The following is a 19,798-nucleotide window of genomic DNA, read 5'->3' on the forward strand; positions in this document are numbered from 1 at the left end:
TACCGCTGCCGGCAGCCGCCGCCGGGACTGGAGCGAGTCCCCGAGCCCGAGCCCGAGCCCGGCCCCGGCCCCGGCCCCGGCCCCGCGGGCGCGCCCCACCGCCCCGCACCCTCAGCGACCCCCGCCGCCTACCGCCGCTCCCCCCTCCCGGAAACAGCGCTGCCGCAGCGGCGGCCTCCCATTGGCTCCTTGCCGTCACACCCTCCCGCCTCCTCAGTGCTGAGCGGGTGGCGATTGGCTGCCGGCGGCTGTCAGTCGGAGAGGGCGAGCTCCGCCGGTGCCCGGGCGGCGCTCTGGTGAGGCGGGCGCTGCTGCCGGGCGCCGCGGCGGCTGGTGCGGCTGCGGGCGGAGCAGTGATGCCGGCTGCGGGGCGGCGTACGGCAGCGGGAGCCCAGCGCGGAACGGTGTGCGCCCAGGCGGGCGAGGGCGGCGAGCGCGGCCGGTAAGGTCTTCCCGCGGGGAAGGTGGATGCCCACCTCCGTGCGCGTCCGTTACGCCTCGTGCTGGAGGGGCCGGCGGCAGCGCCGGGCAGCGGTACCAGCACGGGCGGATCGGTGGGCGGGCAGGATGCCCGGGGCGGCGGCGGGCCGCGACGCGCAGGGGTCGTGGGTGGGCGCGATGCTCCGCCGCCCCTTGCCGTGCCCTTCGGCGCGGCGGTCCCGGTGCTGCCCTGTCCCGGTCCCCGGGCGGGACCGGCGGCGCGGCGGGAACTTCGGTGCCGCCTCCCGGTTAGCGGCGGCCGGCGGTGCCCGCGGGTGCCGCGGCGGGGGGCGACACTAGCCCGCCGATCGGGTCTGGCGGAGGGGGCTGCGGCGCTGCCCTCTCCGCTCCGCTGTCGCCTGGGGAGGGCTGGGCGCGGGAGGGCGGCCGGAGCGCGGGGGCGGGAGGGGGGCCGCCGAACGGCGCCGCCGGCGAGGGGCTGCCGGTGGGGGGGGAGGGGGAGGAGGCTGGGCAGGGTCCCGCTTCCCTCAGGAGCGGGGAGCGGAGGCGGGCGGCGCGCGGGACTGCCCCGCGGCCCGGCTCGCGCGGGGAGCTCGCGCGCGCGTGGGGAACGCGGCAAACCGCCAGCGCGGGCGTGCGCGCGGCCCGGGCCCCGGTCGGTCGGTCGGTCGGCGGCGCTGGGAGTGAGCGGCTCGGCGGGGGGCGGGGGTTTTGAACTTCCCCTGGAGAAAGGATTTTACTCGAAGGTGGTCCCGGGCGCTCAGCCGGGCGCCTCGCGCGCGGGGGAAGCAAAAGCAGGCGGTGGTCTTGCTGCGGCCGCAGGCTGTGTCTTAAAGTTGTTAAAACAGTTCAAAGAAAAGTTATTTTAAAGTAAGCGTAACGGTGACGGTTGATATGTGACCACTAGCTGTTGGGAGGGAGGAATGCCGGAGATGAAATCCCCTTTATCTGCGCACACTCTTTTTCAATGTTCTTCAACCTGCTGTGCTTTTAGGGATAGAAGATGATATTGGAAGGCTTTGAAGTCTTGTCAAATCTTGTTAATTTAGAAAAAAATGGCCTTTAGATGCTCTCTATAGGTGTTAATGTAAACATTGAGAATCTTGATTATATAACATTTTAAGGAATCTTTAGGATTCTGCCAGACTTTGTGATGATGGACCTGATCGTTCACTAGGGAAATAAAAAGGAATTTTGACACTGATTCAGTAGGAAGCAAGACAGCATCCACAACTGACAGCTGAAGAGAAAATAGTTTCTGTTATCTGTTGATTATTTTGCTTGTGACAGGTTGGGCATTTTAAACATTAAGAAACATTGTCCACAGAAAACATAAAGAGTGTTTAATTTGATTATGGTTTTTCGTTCTTTTGTAGCTGTAAGCTTCTTCCCCTACTTTCTAGAAGTATATTGACTTGGTTTTCTCTTTCTTGATAGAGAGTATTCTGATACATTAATTCAGTTATAAGGACACATTTAATCACGTGATGCATAACATGCATTCAGAATTTTTTAAAATCATGTGGTAGATGGCAAGTTTGAATAACCAGTGTAAGCACTGTTGTTACAAATACATGCTCTGCTTTGGAGACCTGAAGCCTGGTTTCATAGCCGAGGGAAAGGCACTAACTAGTAAGTATAAAAGACTCGAGGTGTGGAATTTATAACTGTTACAGGTTAATATTGTTCCCTCCCTGCATACTTACCCACTAAATAACGTTTTTGACAGAACATAAATTGCTAATGAAATTTCAGTTTCTTGTACATCAGCCAATTCTGGATAGGTCCAGTGAATGTCCTAGTTGCATGCCAGTTTTTCAGGAACCTCATTTAGTTAACTTGAATCAACACATTCAGAGTATTTTAGGTTAATTTAGAGAGCAATCCTGACCCAAGTACATTGCGCACAGCCATGATGCAGTGTCTGAGATGCTCTCAGTTGTGCCAGTCTGCCTCATATGCCACCTGTGTTTTCTTTACATGTTTTTTTAGGCAAGAAAACCCTGAGATTTTGTGGTGGTTTGTGGCAGAGACCAGTAGAATTTTTGCAAAGATTACAGGCTGAAAACACCAGGGTTTTTTTTTCCCCTTGTAAGTGATGCCAAATTTTAATCTAAAAATCCAGTTTATGAATGGGTAAACTGTAGAACCTTCAGTACATGAGTAGTCTTTATTTGTGATACTCATTTCACTAGGATTGTTTTCAGAAAGAAGTGCATACAGCATAATGTATGCCACTGTATTTGCTACATATCTTATCTTTGTGTTAACTACTATTTTTCACAGAGTTCTTGGGAAACCTTTTGGAAAAGATAAAAATATTTCAATTGTCTATCTTCAGAAGGGTGCTCAATTTGGTGTTGATTTCTCTCTTCGTTAATAAGTAATGAACTTTTTTGGAGCAGGGAGTGTCCCACCACTAAAATGAATATAAATGTATTAACTATTTACTTGTTAAAAAAATACTCATCAGCTACAGACTTACTAATACTCATAATTATTATCATTATATAGTGTTCATACCTAGTTAAAGCTAGAGGAGAACACAGAAGTTTTAGAGATTGTTGGCTTGCTTTTCACAGTTTCCTTCTAAAAAAAAAAGAAAATGAGTCCATCTATATGCCTCCCAACTAAAAGGATGCTCATTAAAATAACAAAAAATCTTGGATTTTCCTAAGCTGCTTCTGTAGTAGTAATTTTTACAGGGAAGTATTGCTATATGCAATATAATAGGAAATCTGGAACTGAAGCAGTCAGTCCTGTCATGTTCTCCAACCTGCTGCCTATTTAGTTGCTTAGATAAAGATGGATACTAAAATATTGGGGTAATTTGCCATGAATAGTAGGAAAATTATTTCTTTTGATACAGCTAGGGATAACAACTGGCATGCTTTTTTAGAAACAAGTACAAATGTACATTTAGTTGAACTACTGAAGAATTGCAGAAGATCATAGAAAGATGAATGAATGATGTATCTCTTAGTTACATTAGGTCATACAAACGGTGCACTGATCTTTTTGGAAAAGCTAATGCAGTTTTTGAACTGCAGTTAAAATACTGACTTGTAGCTGTTAGCACTGTCTCCAGCAAACACAGCAACTGTAAACGCTGATGTATGGAAGCTCTGCAGAATCCAGATAAACAGAAGTATAAAATGCCACTGCATTCAAGTGTTCCCTTTGTCACTTACAGGCTTCAGATGTTTCCAAATGATGATTGTATCTGCTGCTGCCTAACATAGGCATATGTGAATGACCAAGATTGCTCTTGTTCAGCTCCTGTGTCTCCTGTGAATGCTTTCCAAGGAAGTTAACAAAAGATACTCTTAAACAGGACATGGGAATTCAGCTCCTGATGCTGAGGACACAGCTCTTCACCAGAGTAACAGAGGGAGAGAGGTGAAGATGGGCAAGTTATTTTTTGATAGGCAGGCAGGCATAAATTTTGGCAGAGCTGTGCAGACTGCAGGTGTGTTGGTGGCTGAGATCAGCTTTCTAGAGTTCATCAAAGAGAAGGAAAGGATGCACAAGGGTCTCTCTGAGCCTTGGGCCTGCTTGTGGGTAGTATCAATATAGAGATGAATCAAGGTGTGATGAAGAATTACAAATCTCATTTATAAACACACCCTTCTGTTATCACTACCTAAAATATAAAATTGCTAGGTTATTTTGCAGGTGTAGGGGGGGGATGGACACCCTTCTTTAATTTTTGTAGCTCTCAATTTAACCTCCCAATTTATTTGGAGTAATGTAAATATCTGCAATAGTTACTCATTAGGACTGTACTTTATTATTAATTTAATTAAATTAATTAAAGCGTATAATTTAATGCATAAATAAATGTATGATTTCATGTGTAACATAATGTATCACTACACATGTTTATGAAATACATAAGTATACATTCTTTCTTTCTTCTGAGTAACAAGAAGTTACCAAATACTGGAGAGGGAACTAATGGTTAAGAGAGAAGTGAATGAAGAATACACTATACAACTGAAACCATGTGATAATTCTGCTCAGCTATATTTATTCATTTCTATGGAGTGTTGCCAGCATGTCTTCTCCCTTTGCAGAAGGTGTTCTGTATTATCAGTAGCCTCAAAGCATTTCAGTTATAATATGCCTATTTCATGTATAAATACTTTCTGTAGAAGAGTGAAGAAAATACCCTATACATACCGGCATTTGCACTCATTTTTTTAAGACTTGCCATCCCAGTACCAGTAAGCTTTAACTCTTACTATCTTGTGAGACTTGCTGTAGTAAAAAGGTGAATGACTTGCGTGCCTAACCTTGCTTCCCTTGGAGCTGTTCTGCAGCTTTGCTGTTTGAGGGGCTGATGTTTGTTTCTTTTGTCCCTCAGCAGGTGGCTACATTTTCACTGAAATAGCTGATCCTGCTGTGGAACAACATCTGTGGCTTTGTGGGGGTCATACTGGCTGGAGTAATTCTAATATTTCCTTCTGGGTCTGACCCTTATTTTTGTTTGAAGATACAGTACTAATTTATCGCTTAACATATAATATCCTATGTTAGAATTTATACTGAAAGTGTGCTGTTATTCAAATCTGATCTGTATCTTTCACAGTTGTTAAGAAGCAGGGGTGTAACTTTTTTTTTTTTTTTTTTTTTTTTTTTTTCAAAGCTTAACAGAAGATACTAGAGAAAATTTAAGTTAAGAATATCAGAAAAGCTTTGTCAGATCAGACTAGTGGGCCTTCATACTCAGGGTTCGGTCTCCAAAAGTGATGTTAAGGGGTGCTATATAGGGGCTGTGCACAAACCTAACCACTTTACATATCTGTTCCCTGGTACTCTCCCAGCATACTTAGTTTTCATATTAGGGGTGGTAGGTATATATCTGTTCGGGGTTTTTAGAGCCTGTTTGTGGACCTGCCAACCAATAACTTGTCTTTTTCAAACTTGCTGATGCTTGCTATTTTTGCAATCTCGTGTGGTGGCAAGTTCCAGAAGCTTACTGCTAGCTTTGTAAAGAAGCACTTTAATATTTTATAAACTAATGTCTTACTAGCTTTGTTAGATGTCCTTTAGTTGTATTACTGGAGGATTTAGCAAGCAGAAATTTTATGTTAGTTTATTTACCACCCTTATGGTTTGATTGATCTTATCTTACTTCAGCCTTCTCTCCAACTGGAGAACCTCTTTAGTCTCTTTTTCTAAGGCAGGCACTCCATCCTTTTGATGTTTTGTTTGCCCTTGTCTCACTAGAGTCTGTCCTTGAGATGCAGAGACCAGAACTTCACACACTACTTGAGATGTGGGTGGACCAGGGTTGTATAAATGTGCCCTGTCTTGTTTTCAATGCCTTTCCTCATGATGCCCAATGTTTTGCTGGTTTTTTGGTTGCTGTTGAACATAATTCCAGGGATCTGTCAATAGTGACTCCTAGATTTCTTCTCCAAGTCATTTTGTCAGCATGGTATGTACGTGATTCAGATTATTTTTCATGTATCTACACTTAAGCTCAGAGTTCTGCAAGGTGCCTCTGGAGTTCTTTGCCGTCAGCATTGCATTAGCTCTGTCTCAAAGGCAACTTCTTGCCTTTGTCCTAATTTTGCCATTAGTATCATTCCTTATGAGGTTTTTTTGTGTGTATGTCTGATGTCTGAGAGGGTTGAAAGTGTTGTGGCAAACCATTCAAGTTGTTCATAGATCTTAAAAATGTCTTGTAAGTAACACAGGTGGTTTTTTTGTTTGTTTTGGTTGGTTGGTTGGTTTTTTTTTTTACTCTGAACCTCCGTAAACATGAACTCAGAAGATTAACAGGTTAAGGTTGTGTCCAGAATCCCAGACCAGGTAAAAAAAAGAAAGAAAACTCTGAAAGATGCCATTCACAGCACTTCATCCAACTGCACTGAATGGGGAAATGAGAATGATGGTGTATGGTATTTGATACACATTGATTGCTGTTAAAATTATGCTTAATTAAAACCAAAGAAGCTTTTAAAAATATTGGCGTGCAAAGTGATGTTTACTCAAATAACTTTAATGCTTTCCTAGCCTCTGTACAGATTGACTACATAATAGTCTTAACTCCAATACCATCTAATTAATCACCTTCCATCTGTGAACTACATTTCAAAGTAACATGAAAATAATAAGTAAATCTTTTCCCTTCCTCCCTCTCAGTTTTATTAGAGGTTAGGCTGGAAGCCCACCGTATTGAGAGTGTATCTTCATGTTCCTTGTTCAAAACCAGGCGTGTCATTTGATATTCAGAACATGTAACTTAGAAGAGCTGCTGCATTGCAAACAGCATTGAGAGTGAGGTTTAAAGAAACATTAGAAACATGTTATTAGTGTGCTGCATTATTACTCGGTGTTACTTGGTAATAAATGTGGTTTCACACACAGCGCAAGTGACTCCAGCAGCATGTCCGTATGATCCTGTCTTTTCCCAATCACAATGACTCCATCCTTCCTAACCCTTTGCAGAACCACTTCAGCACATTAGTCTGGCAGAAGACAACTCCTCACCAGTGGCCACTGGTTTTAAAAAAAAAACAAACAAACAAACAAAAAAACCAAAACAAAACAGAAAGCCACTTTCTGCCAGCTTGAATCTGCTTCACAGGGGACCTTATGAAGGCTGATAAAAGGGAGGACATAGAACTATGAAGGTAGATTCAAGAGGAGAGCAAGATGGTTGATGGGCAGCAGTTAAACTGCCTTATGCGCTTGTCACACCCCAGCTTGAAGTGCTGTTCTGTTTCTTGATTTATTGCTGTTAAAGTACTTGGCAGAAGTACAGGGCTATTTTAGCAGTCAACCTATTGTTTTGTTAATTTAAATATTTAGCTTAAAGAATTATATTTTACATCCTTTGAAGGAAGGCCCCAGCTGTTCTACTATCCACTGATGAGGTCATCTGCTGTGTAAATTTGTCTAAAAGACTGTGATACCAGCTGTAGTTATTTGCAGCAATAGGATTCTTCTTTCATTTTGTTTTGCACCATAATGCAGTTCACCAAAACAGCTTTTTCAAATTAGCATGTATTCAAGTATGTAACAAATATAATATGTCTATCATTTGAATTTAGTAATGGGTCATTTAAAGTCAGCTTCCTGATCTGTTTAATGGGTGATGTTTGCCAGAATCTGTAACAACCAAGACAAGATGGTTGTTTTGCCACAGGAAAAGGTTTTGGTGTATCTCTTTTGCATGGCATGCTTGAAACTTGCCAACTGCGCTACTTTGACAAATGTTCTTGAGTATAATAGCTGCAAAGTCATGGCCAGCTTTCTGCTGGCTGATGGAGCTCAGGATTAGTGTCATGGGGAATAGTGAGTTCATGGTAGCCCACAAGAATGTCCTTCTCTAATACCTATTACACAAATATTTTGTTATGGTGTAGCTCAGGTGAAATAATGTTTTGCAGACTCTGAAGAGACTGGCCTACTTGCTGGAAACTTTCATGTGCAGATTTCAGATTACTGCACAAAGTCAAACATGCCCATTGATAAATCAGGGGTTGAAATAGACTATAGAAGTCTGGAAAAGAATTTGAGCGTCTCTTATTGATGCTGCAAATTGGATCATATTAAACATTTCACGTGGAAAATATACTGTTACTGGGATAAAGTTGTTTTGTCCATATATTCTGTCTAGTTTATAAAATTAGAATTAAATGGGAGTAGAATTCAACACATTATGTCCTAGTTACAAGTAATGTACAAGTGATTGTAGATCAGTCTGGCTGGCTGTGATGGGATCACAGGTTCACTTAGAGGTAGACATCAAGGCATAGGAGTTTGAACCTGGGCCGGACAATATCCATTTTACATAATTTTAAACTATATGTGACAATATTGACAACAAAGTCTGGAGGTACCATGTATAGGTTAATGTGTCACAGCTGTGTTCACCTGGAAATAATCTCCTTTGTAATTTGAAAACTCTGAGAAGGAAAAATTTCTTTATTCTTTATCAGTAAAAGCAAGCAACATACAAGTGTTTAATGGGTCTTTCATAAAATATGTCCCTATTTATATGGGGCATACTCATATTTATATATAGGTTTTTTTATACATACTTATATGTATAATGTACCATATGCACGCCTGCAGGTCTATGATCTTATTGGCTTCACAGCAACATGGTAGGATGGCTCCTATGACTGGAGTGTTGGAATGGAAGGATACAGGCTCTTTGGGAAGGACAGGCAGGGATGATGAGGAGTGAGGGTTGCCCTTTCTGTCAGTGACCAGCTGGAGTGCCAGGAGCTCTGCCTTGCAGTGGATGAGGAGCTGAGAGCTTATGGCTCACGGTTAAAGGGAAGGCAGGGACAGGAGATGTTATAGTGGGGGTCTGCTACAGGCCACCCACCCAGGAAGACCAAGCGGATGAGACCCTGTATAGACAGATAGGAGCAGCCTAACATTCGCAAGCCCTAGTCCTCATGGGGGACTTTAACCACCCTCATATCTGTTGGAGGGACAATACTGCAGTGCATAAGCAATCCATGAGATTCCTGGAAGGTGCTGATGATAACTTCCTTCTCCAAGTGATAGAAGAGCTGAGGAGGAGAGGTGCTATGCTGGATCTTGTTCTCACCAACAAGGAGGAGCGGCTAGTAGAGAGTGTGAAGCTCAAGGGCAGCCTTGGCTGCAGTGACCATGAAATTGTGGAGTTCAAGATCCTTAAGGCAGTAAGGAGGGAACACAGCAGGCTTGAAAACCTGGAATTCAGGAGAGCAGACTTTGGCCTCTTCAGGGATCTGCTTGGCAGAGTAGTGTGGGATAAAGCCCTGGAGGGAAGAGGGGCCCAAGAAATCTGGTTAGTATTCAAGGATTATCTCCAAACTCAAGAGTGATGCATCTCAACAAAGAGGAAGTCATGTAAGACTACAAGGAGGCCTGCATGGATGAACAAGGAGCTCCTGGACAAGCTCCGACATAAAAAGGAAGCCTACAGAGGGTGGAAGCAAGAACAGCCTAGGAGGAATACAGAGAAATTGTCTGGGCAGCCAGGGATCAGGTTAGGAAGGCCAAAGCCCTGATAGATTTAAATCTGGCCAGGGATGTCAAGGGCAACAAAAAGAGCTTAAACAGTTACGTTGGTGAAAAAAGTAAGACTAGGGAAAATGTGGGCCCTCTCTGGAAGGAAAAGGGAGGCTTGGTCACCTGAGATATGGAGAAGGCTGAGGTACTCAATGACCTTTTTGCCTCAGTCTTCACCGGCAAGTGCTCCAGCCATACTATCCAAGATGCAGAAAGCAAAGGCAGGGACTGGGAGAAGGAAGAACCACCCACTGTATGGAAAGATCAGGTTCAAGAACATCTAAGGAACCTGAAGGTGCACAAGTCCATGAGACCTGTTGAGATCCATCCGTGGGTCCTGAGAGAACAGGTAGATAAAGTGGCTAAGCCACTATCCATCATATTTGAGAAGTTGTGGCAGTCTGGCAAAGTTCCCGCAGACTGGAAAAGGGATAACATAATGCCTGTTTTTAAAAGGGGAAATAAAGAGGATCCGGGGAACTACAGGCCAGTCATTCTCACCTCTGTGCCCGATAAGATCATGGAGTAGATCCTCCTGGAAACTATGCTAGGGTATATAGGAAATAAGGAGCTGACTGGTGACAGCCAACATGACTTCACTAAGGGCAAATTCTGCCTGACAAATTTGGTAGCCTTCTACGATGGTGTTAAAGCATTTGTGGATAAGGGAAGAGGAACTGACGTCATCTACCTGAACTTGTGCAAAGCTTTTGACACTGTCCCACATGACATCATTTTCTCTAAATTGGAGAGACATAGAGTTGATGGATGGACCAGTTGGTGGATAAGGAATTGGCTGGATGGTCGCACTGAAACAAAAAGGGGCCCAAACAATAGGCCTCAAACCAAAGTTGACTTCTGAGTGAATTCCCCGACCAGCAATCAGCATCTTATCAGCAGACTGAAGCAACCAGTATCTTATCAGCATGAAAATGTAACCCTGGGAACAATCCTTGGGAACTATAAGTAAACAATAGGAAGTAACTATAAATCCCAAATGTAAAGAAAAACAGAAACTCCTCAGACATGCCCGGATCCTGGCCAGATCCGGACATGCCTGAGTGAGGCATATCAATCTACCAGATATCTCCTGTGCGTTTTGTTTAGACTTGTTTGTTAAACTGTATAAAAGCTGGACCCTCTCACAGCAAAGACGGAGACCTCACCTACGAGTGGACGCACTGCGTAGGACTTCCCAATTGCCGGGAAAGGCTCTCCGACCCTTCGCTGTGACGGGGCTCCCCAGCTGATGCACGGGTCTGGATGATGGTAAAGTATGAGGGCAATTGGTGATGTATCTTTCTTAATCACTATAGCTACCTTTTAATAGTAATGTCTAGGTGCATTACCTTGCTTATTCTTTCTGCTATTTCTACTATAGTAAAATTTCTATTTCTACTAAAGTAAAATAAGCCTATTTCTTTAGCTTGGTGTCTGTGTCCTTTGTGTTAACCCCGTCAATTGGCAAAACAAATTTGGCGTCACGGACAGGATCAGAACAAAATGTCATTTTTTAAATCTAAACGTAATGAATCAGCTCCATCTGAAATTCCTGCATGGGAAGACCTTCCTTATAGTTCACTGGCTCTTGAGTGGACTAAGGTCGGAGGACCATGTGAACAGTGGGAAAGTCGGCTAAAAGAAGCTGAACCATTGGATGTATTAAAATGTATCCAAAAATTATCTATCGAAAAAGGAAAAGAAATTGTGTGTTTGGGAAGACAGGGATGGGTTTTGTTAACAGCATATCGGAAACAGCACCAACAGAAAGAAAAACTGTTGTTAGAGCGCTCCCACATGGAGCGACAGATGTGTGATTTGCAGAATCAAATTGTAATGTTACAGTGTCAAAACAAGTTGCTTGCCGATAAGTTGGATACTTATCAGACTGTAGCTGAAAGAGCTGCAGTAAGAGTTGCACAGTATAAGTATAAGAAAAGAAGGGGACGAGTAAACCATAGGAAAGTGCATGCTGTGATTGCAGAAGCAGGGGTACAGTGGGATCCTGACAGATGGGATGGAGATATTTGGGATTCTACAGGTTCTGATGAGGCTGGTTCCTCAGATGAACCTGTGGATGTAAAACCAGTGTGGAGACGGAAAATAGAATTGGATACTAATGGGCAACAAGTAAGGAAGGATGTGATTGAAGATTATACTCAGCATGAAATAAATGATATAATTGAAAGATTTAAGCAGAGACCGGGGGAACCCCTGCTCTCTTGGATGGTGCGTTTGCACGATCAGGGAGCAGCAGGGGTAACCCTAGATCCAGAGGACTCTAGGAAGTTTTTAGTTTTGAGTTCTGACTCCTTTGTGCAAGATGCATTCCGAAATAATCCTCAGGATACAAATTTGTTAACCTTGGCTGCCCGGGGATGTAATAATAAATACCCCACGGAGAATGATTGGCCAGGTGGGGAACGTCCCTGGTATACTTTGCGAGACTGTATACAGCGGATGAAGGAAGAAGGGATGAAATTGGCAATCTTTATAGGAGACCCTGACAGAATGATGCAAGCTGCCTTGTCTGTCACTCATAGAAACCGATTGATTAAAACTGCCCCACCAGCATATAAAAATGTAATAATGACTCTCTTAATTAATGAGACCGGAAATCCCATTGATGAAATAATTGAAAAAATACAGCAGCTAGGTGATCTTGGAGAATGGGGCCCCCGAGGAAGCGCAGGAAACCGAGATACTCGGGACAGCCCTAAAGGAAATGAGAACAGAGTCTCTCGCAAAGAAATGTTTACAGCTTTACTGAAGGATGGCCTATCTCATGAAAAGATTGATGGTGTTCCAACTAACGAGCTGTGGCAAATATACAAACAAAGAGGGCTGAATAAGCCTAGCAGGAGAGTGCAGAGTTCTGAAACTAAGAAGCCAGGGGTAACTCAGCCTACAGCACCTCCTCCTGAGCCTCAACGGGACTTCCCATCTGCACACGGTGGGCCCTCCGTGGGCAGATCAGTTGTTCCGGGGGAAAGGGGGGATTGGGAGCTGTATTCTGATTTATACCCATGGAAGGAGACTAGGGAAATTGTCCAGAGCAGTAAACAGGAATGAAATTATGGCCAAGCTCCAGTGCAATGGGCACGGAAGGACCGACAGCCCCATGTGGAGCTCCAAATATTTTGGAAAAACCGGTCCTCACAAACAGTAAAAGCCTTAATTGACACAGGAGCGGAGGCCTCCTTGATATATGGGAATCCAAAGAAATTTAAAGGACAACCTGTAATCATTACAGGTCTGGGTGGGAAACAAATTGAAGCTGTACAAACTCAAATTGAAATGAAAATAGGAAACCTCCCAAAACAACTGTATTCAGTCATGATTGTCCCCATTCCTGAATACATAATCGGAATAGACATTCTGAAGGGACTAACTTTGAATCTCCCAGACGGTCAGTACCAGTTTGGGGTGAAAAATCATATCAGTATTAGAACAATTTTAGTAGGAAAAGTGAAAATGCCTCCTGTACAGATTCCTGCTGCTACTAAATTAGTGACTATGAAACAATATAGAATTCCAGGAGGGCATGAGGAGATATCACAGACAATTAAAGATTTATTAGATGCAGGAGTGTTGAAACCAGTTACCACAGCTTGGAACAATCCGGTATGGCCTGTCAAGAAAAGTGATGGGTCATGGAGAATGACAGTAGATTTTAGGGAATTAAATAAACACACCGCACCACTTACAGCAGCTGTACCAGATACTATTACTTTAATAGAAAAGGTTCAAAAGCATTCAGGGACTTGGTATGCTGTAATAGATTTAGCTAACGCCTTTTTCACTATCCCAATTGCAGAGGAGCATTGGGACCAATTTGCCTTCACCTGGCAAGGAAGACAGTATACCTTTACCAGATTGCCTCAGGGATGGCTGCATAGTCCAACCATTTGCCATCGGACAGTGGCTGAGCATCTGGATAAGATAAAATTGCCTCCTCATATGCAAATAGTGCATTACATTGATGATATCCTAATTCAGGGAAATGATGAGAAGGAAGTACAACAAATACTTGAACAGGTGGTAGATCATATGAGACAGAAAGGTTGGGAAATTAATCCTAACAAGATTCAAGAACCATCCCAAACGGTAAAATTCTTAGGAATTCAATGGCATTGTGGGCATCGGGAAATATTACCCAAAACTCACACAACTATTGATATTGCCAGTTTTGAAAGCAATTGTGAAAAAAGGGGATCCACCTCAAGTTACCACTGTTCATGGAGATAAAGGGTTTGGATCAACTAATTTCAATAACGGAGCTAAAGTATGGGTCCAGAGTTCAAGCGTACCTCCTGAACCAGCTGAAGTAATAGCCACAGGAAAAGACAATACTGTTTTAATCATGAAACCTGGACAGGAAAAATGGGAATATGTTCCTGCGACTAAATGTTATCTGCGAGAATAACTAGAAGTCTTAAGATTCTGTCTTTTAGATCCTGCTAAGATGGATTTGCCTGTGTATCATCATGGTCCATTTGGGAAAGGCTTTCACACCAGGATGGCCACTGGAAGGTCCACGAGAGACACCGCTTAGGTGGCAATGGAAAAATGCAACCAAGACAAGACAACAGGATGATTTCCGATGCAAAGCCAATTCTGCCTGTATCATAGCCAATCTTACTTTCAGTACTCAGTATAACGAAACATGTACATACTGGTGGCCTTCAGGACCAGCATCACGATGGAGAGATCGTGGACGTCTTTTTGTAACCTGTCCTACAGATAATTCAAATGTCACTATATCTAGTACTTAATGGCTAATAATGAGCTGTTATGGAGAAACATATTTAAGAAATGGATTCCTCAAACCCATTGGGTCAAATTATCGCCACAGACAGTGCAGTGCACAGATTTATTCTGTGCTCGTCAAATAATCCACTACAATATTAGCCAACCTGAAGTTATGTGTAAATTTCTAGTACTGCCTGTAATTTTGGGGGAAAAAACACCCTTTGAACCAGAATATTGGCTGCCCCACTTGGAGGGAGATTATATAGACTCTAGGAATCGAACCCATAAATTAGATTTGTGTACGTCCACAGCAAATGGTTTATTGTGTGGACAAAGCTCGCGGTTATATGAACCATGTTTATTGGAACATTCAGTGAATCTGTGTAAATGGACAATTTTGCCCAAAAGCTTTGATATGTTTGTAGAAATTAGTGCTAAGCATGTTTGTATAGTAACAAATGATAAAAATATTATAGAAATGTATAATCTAAGTACTCCATTTTCGGGATGCCTCAGAAATGTATTCTATCTCATCTGGCACGGACAGATGTATACTTTTTATTCAACGCATGAAGAACGACTAAACATGTACTGGCATCCCCAAAGCTTAGGACTTAATGGAATCAGCTTATCCCTGACTCCACTGAAAACCATCATGGAACAATCAGAACATTTGCGACGACACCTAGAACGACGAAATAAAACTCTGTCAGACTCTGTGATACAGACTGTAATCACAAAGAATCAACTAATGTCGCTAGCTAGCCAGATGGAAAAGGAGACTGCACACCACTGGTGGGACATCTTTACTGGATATTCATCCTCTGCAACCCAAGTGTTGAATTTCTTAATACATCCTCTTGTAATACTGTTAGTTATCATTATTATTATTACTTTATATAATTGTTATGTATGGTATCGTATCAAATGGATAGAGCGAACATATTGGGCTCTTCCAAAAGGGTCGTGATCTTCACTCATAAGTCAAAGGACCGATTGAAACAAAAAGGGGCCCAAACAATAGGCCTCAAACCAAAGTTGACTTCTGAGTGAATTCCCCGACCAGCAATCAGCATCTTATCAGCAGACTGAAGCAACCAGTATCTTATCAGCATGAAAATGTAACCCTGGGAACAATCCTTGGGAACTATAAGTAAACAATAGGAAGTAACTATAAATCCCAAATGTAAAGAAAAACAGAAACTCCTCAGACATGCCCGGATCCTGGCCAGATCCGGACATGCCTGAGTGAGGCATATCAATCTACCAGATATCTCCTGTGCGTTTTGTTTAGACTTGTTTGTTAAACTGTATAAAAGCTGGACCCTCTCACAGCAAAGACGGAGACCTCACCTACGAGTGGACGCACTGCGTAGGACTTCCCAATTGCCGGGAAAGGCTCTCCGACCCTTCGCTGTGACGGGGCTCCCCAGCTGATGCACGGGTCTGGATGATGGTAAAGTATGAGGGCAATTGGTGATGTATCTTTCTTAATCACTATAGCTACCTTTTAATAGTAATGTCTAGGTGCATTACCTTGCTTATTCTTTCTGCTATTTCTACTATAGTAAAATTTCTATTTCTACTAAAGTAAAATAAGCCTATTTCTTTAGCTTGGTGTCTGTGTCCTTTGTGTTAACCCCGTCAATTGGCAAAACACGCACTCAGAGAGTTGCGGTCAACAGGTCAATGCCCAGGTGGAGAGCAGTGATGAGGTGTGTTTCTCAGGGGTTGGTGCTGGGACTGGTGCTGTTTAATGTCTTTGTTGGTGACATGGACAGTGGGATCAAGTGCACCCTCAGCAAATTCGCTGTTGACACCAAGCTGTCTGGTGCGGTTGACACTCTGGAGGGAAGGGATGCCATCCAGAAGGACCTGGACAGGCGTGAGAGGTGGGCCTGTGCAAACCTCATGAAGTTCAACAAGGCCAAGTGCAAGGTCCTGCACATGGGTCAAGACAATCCTAAGCAGAAATACAGGCTGGTGAGGAGTGGATTGAGAGCAGCCCTGTGGAGGAGGACTTGGTGACACCAGTAAATTGAAAACTGACTATGAGCCAGCAAAGTGTGCTCGCAGCCCAGAAAGCCAACCATATCCTGGGCTGCATCAAGAGAAGCGTGACCAGCAGGTTGAGGGAGGGGGTTCTCCCCCTCTACTCTGCTCTCATGAGACACCACCTGGAGCACTGTGTCCAGCTCTGGGGCCCCCATCATAAGAAGGTCATGGACCTGCTTGAGAGGGTCCAGAGGAGGTCACAAAGATGATCAGGGGCTGCAGCACCTCCCTTATGAGGACAGGCTGAGAGAGTTGGGGGTGTTAAGCCTGGAGAAGAGAAGGCTCTGGGGGAGACCTTATAGTGGCCTTCCAGTGCTTAAAGGGAGGGAGGGACTCTTTGTCAGGGAGTGTAGTGATAGGATGAGGGGTAATGGTTTTAAACTGAAAGAGGGAAGATTTAGATTAGGTAGAAGGAAGAAATTCTTTACTGTGAGGGTGGTGAGGCCCTGGCACAGGTTGCCCAGAGGAGCTGTGGCTGCCCCCTCCCTGGCAGGGCTCAAGGCCAGGTTGGACGGGGCTTTGAGCAACCTGGTCTGGTGGAAGGGGTCCCTGTGCATGGCAGGGGGGTTGGAACTGGATGATTTTTAAGGTCCCTTCCAACCCAAACCATTCTGTGATTCTATGATTTTCTGTGTGAGCACTCAGCCAAGTATTAGATACATTACAGATGCTTTTAGGAGTACTTTTTCTTTATAGTCTTTGAGGTTGAGTTACCTGTAGAACAAGTTAAGAAGTTTCTACACAGTGCAGCAGAGACATGCTGCCAGTTTTGGCTCCCAGATTCCCTGTTGCTCTGAACAGCAGAGCAGATTTGCTTAGGCCAGAGATGATCAGGAGCAGCGGTCCTGGCTGGATGTGGTGGATCAGTTTCCAAGTCACATTCTGACCACTGCAAGCTGTAACTAATTAGTCCCCACCACTAGTGAGCAGCCGGGAGAGCCAGATGAGATCTGCTGGGTGTGAAAGTGCTCGCAGACACGCGGACATACCAGTGTATGTGTACCTGGTGGCACCTGTACTTGCTTGGATGGGTGAAGTTCAAGGGTACTGCAGTTTGGTCCCCTAGGAGCCTTAGCTGGGTGGCCTAAGCCAAATCTGTGTTGGTGCTGAGGACTCTACAGAATCAAGTAGCTGTTAACTGGCTTTGTGACAGCTTGCTTCTCTTGCAGAGTAGAAACCATGCAACTGAGGGCCTGGCCTAGCATTTCCACAGTGATGATAAAAATACAGATGAGAACTGTACTTTCATCTTTTTTCAATTCAAAAGTCTTCTAAATATGCACTATGTACATATTTATTTATGCATGCCAAAATTGTTAATCTGTTATGTTGCCTGGTGTACTACCTGTGAATTCTGTAATTGCTTTGTTTTTGTACATGTTATTCTTATGTGCCAGGATTGCATAACTCACTGGATGATGTTTTTGCCTGATTTGCCAAGAAGAGTGTAGTAGTATTAATAAAGGTAGCTCTACTTTTTTACCTGATGGTCTCTTTCCACGGAGAAAAAGAAAATAATTTGTTTGACTTCCGTATATTTTCATTGTTGATCAATAAAATCATGTTAAGCTTTTGAAGGTAATCATGCTAAGCTTTAAAAGGTGACCATGTCTTTTATATGTAAAACAATAGAAATTGTTGCAATCTTAGGGGTTTTTGCTATATCGTAGCTAGATAAGAATATAGTTAATATTAGTTGGATAAGAATATAGTTACAGTACCAGGTTATCTTATGGGATATTAAAGTTTATGTGATTATTCTTCTCTGTCTTGAAAGACAAAGATTTAGAGTCTTTGAAGAGTTCTGATAGGTGGTATTATGATATATAATTAAAAGAACTATGGAGATGACGTGTGGGGTTCAAAAATAAAACGTCTGTAATGAACTCCAGACTGGTTGAATTGAGGAGTCAAAACGCCTTTTTTTTTTTTTTTTTTTTTACTAGTAAAATTTAGTTAGGCAAGACATTTTTCAATGAGTTGCGGTGACATGCTTAAATACAAACAGATTTTCTAACTATATAAGTAATAAAACAATACATTGTAATGAAAATTCAGGAGGTGTTTCCTATGAAGAGTAGTGCTAATATTTCATGTATAACCAATATGGAAGTGATTAAATTGGTTTACAAGGAAAAGTTGGCACCATGGTAGCAAGGACTATTACAAGCTAATACTGCCTCCATCTGAAGATATATTGTTTTGTATTTAGGACATACTGTAATAACCTTGTGCACCTCTAGAGAAGAACCTCAACTATAGCTCTCTGGAGTTATTCCTCAAACAATATTATTATTCTGCATAAATAATTTTTATGCAAAAAACAGTTACAGTAAACAGAACCATAAGAATGAAATGACCATGTTCAATGTTAACAAAGGTATAAAAGGCAGGCTAATATACAAGTATGTAGATAAAAGTAAAATATATAAAAAAAAAAAAAAGTAAAAATAGTTGATTATCAAGTGAGTTTTACATTAAGGTCCTTACCCAAAGCCTCCTGGACTAACTAAGAGAAGTGATCTGTAAGACCTCAGCTAATTTCAGTCAACTTTGAGTCCTTTTCCCTCTTCCATGAGTGAAAAGCCACCAGGACTTCCCCGAATTTCAGTGAATCCAGTTTTCAGGATTTAAGTAGTTAGAACACTTTTAGTGCATTTAACAGCTTTCTCTTGAACACAGTGTTGCGAAGATTCATAGTTTACTTTTCCCCCAAAACTGCAGCCTGTGAGTTCATCAGGATAGTATATGTACTATTTCATAATGTTTGTTTTATCAGGGTTTAGGAGGACTTTGCTTTTGTAGTATTTGTTCACTGTCAGGAGCACCTTGCTTAATTTTTGTCCTATATTTGTTATAGAAATAATGAGAGAAATAAAACAGAGAAAACTGCATGAGTTTGGGCTAGAAATTTAAGTTGTCAACATAGTTAATATTAAAGTTTACATGCATTTTAAGGTTTTAAAGGAGTTTTGAATTCTCAGGAAAGGGAACTTTGTTATTTAGATCATTCAGTCAGTTTCATTTTCTGAAAATGGTGCCTTACAAGCAAAACAACAATAGCCTCTTCTCCATTTAGTGTTTCAGATATTTAACCTTCATTGGTATTAATGGGAGTTTTGAATGTATATCCAAGTCATAGAACAATTTGATATTCAAGAAAGTAAAAGAGAGAGATGATGGCAAAGATGAGAGAAATAATATTTTTCTCAACCTGTGTTAAAATTCTTCTGGCTTTCTATAAGGGGTAAAACTGTGACACTTATTGGTATTCAAAAATTTTTTTTATTTCTCTTTTGCACAGGAACTTACAATCTGCACTTGGCTTTTTCAACTAGTTAAACTTTCTTCTCCAGGCTGCTTTTCTTTCTTTGATTTATTTTATTATCTTTTATTTAACAAAATGTGAACGAATTTGCATTTTAAAAGAGAAAGTCGAATAAAAAAAATGGTATGCTCTGTTTTACAAGCATGATTTGAGCATTCCCAGGAAGACTATGTTATTTTTTGTTTTTCTCTGAGTGTA

General features: G+C 42.6%; 1 protein-coding gene across 4 annotated transcripts in view; it reads left to right on the plus strand.

Moving 5' to 3' along the window:
• Nucleotides 1-256: 256 nt before the first annotated feature.
• B3GALT1 (beta-1,3-galactosyltransferase 1) overlaps nucleotides 257-19,798 on the plus strand; it is a 220,613-nt gene continuing 201,071 nt past the window's right edge. For all 4 annotated transcript variants that reach the window (XR_006164529.1, XM_042783936.1, XM_042783937.1 and 1 more), the window contains exon 1: nucleotides 257-442. The gene's annotated coding sequence lies outside the window, so the exon portion shown is untranslated. The remainder of the gene's footprint in view (nucleotides 443-19,798) is intronic.

This window comes from Tyto alba, unplaced genomic scaffold (assembly GCF_018691265.1).
Source record: "Tyto alba isolate M040663 unplaced genomic scaffold, T.alba_DEE_v4.0 Super-Scaffold_7, whole genome shotgun sequence".
Lineage (NCBI taxonomy): Eukaryota > Metazoa > Chordata > Aves > Strigiformes > Tytonidae > Tyto > Tyto alba.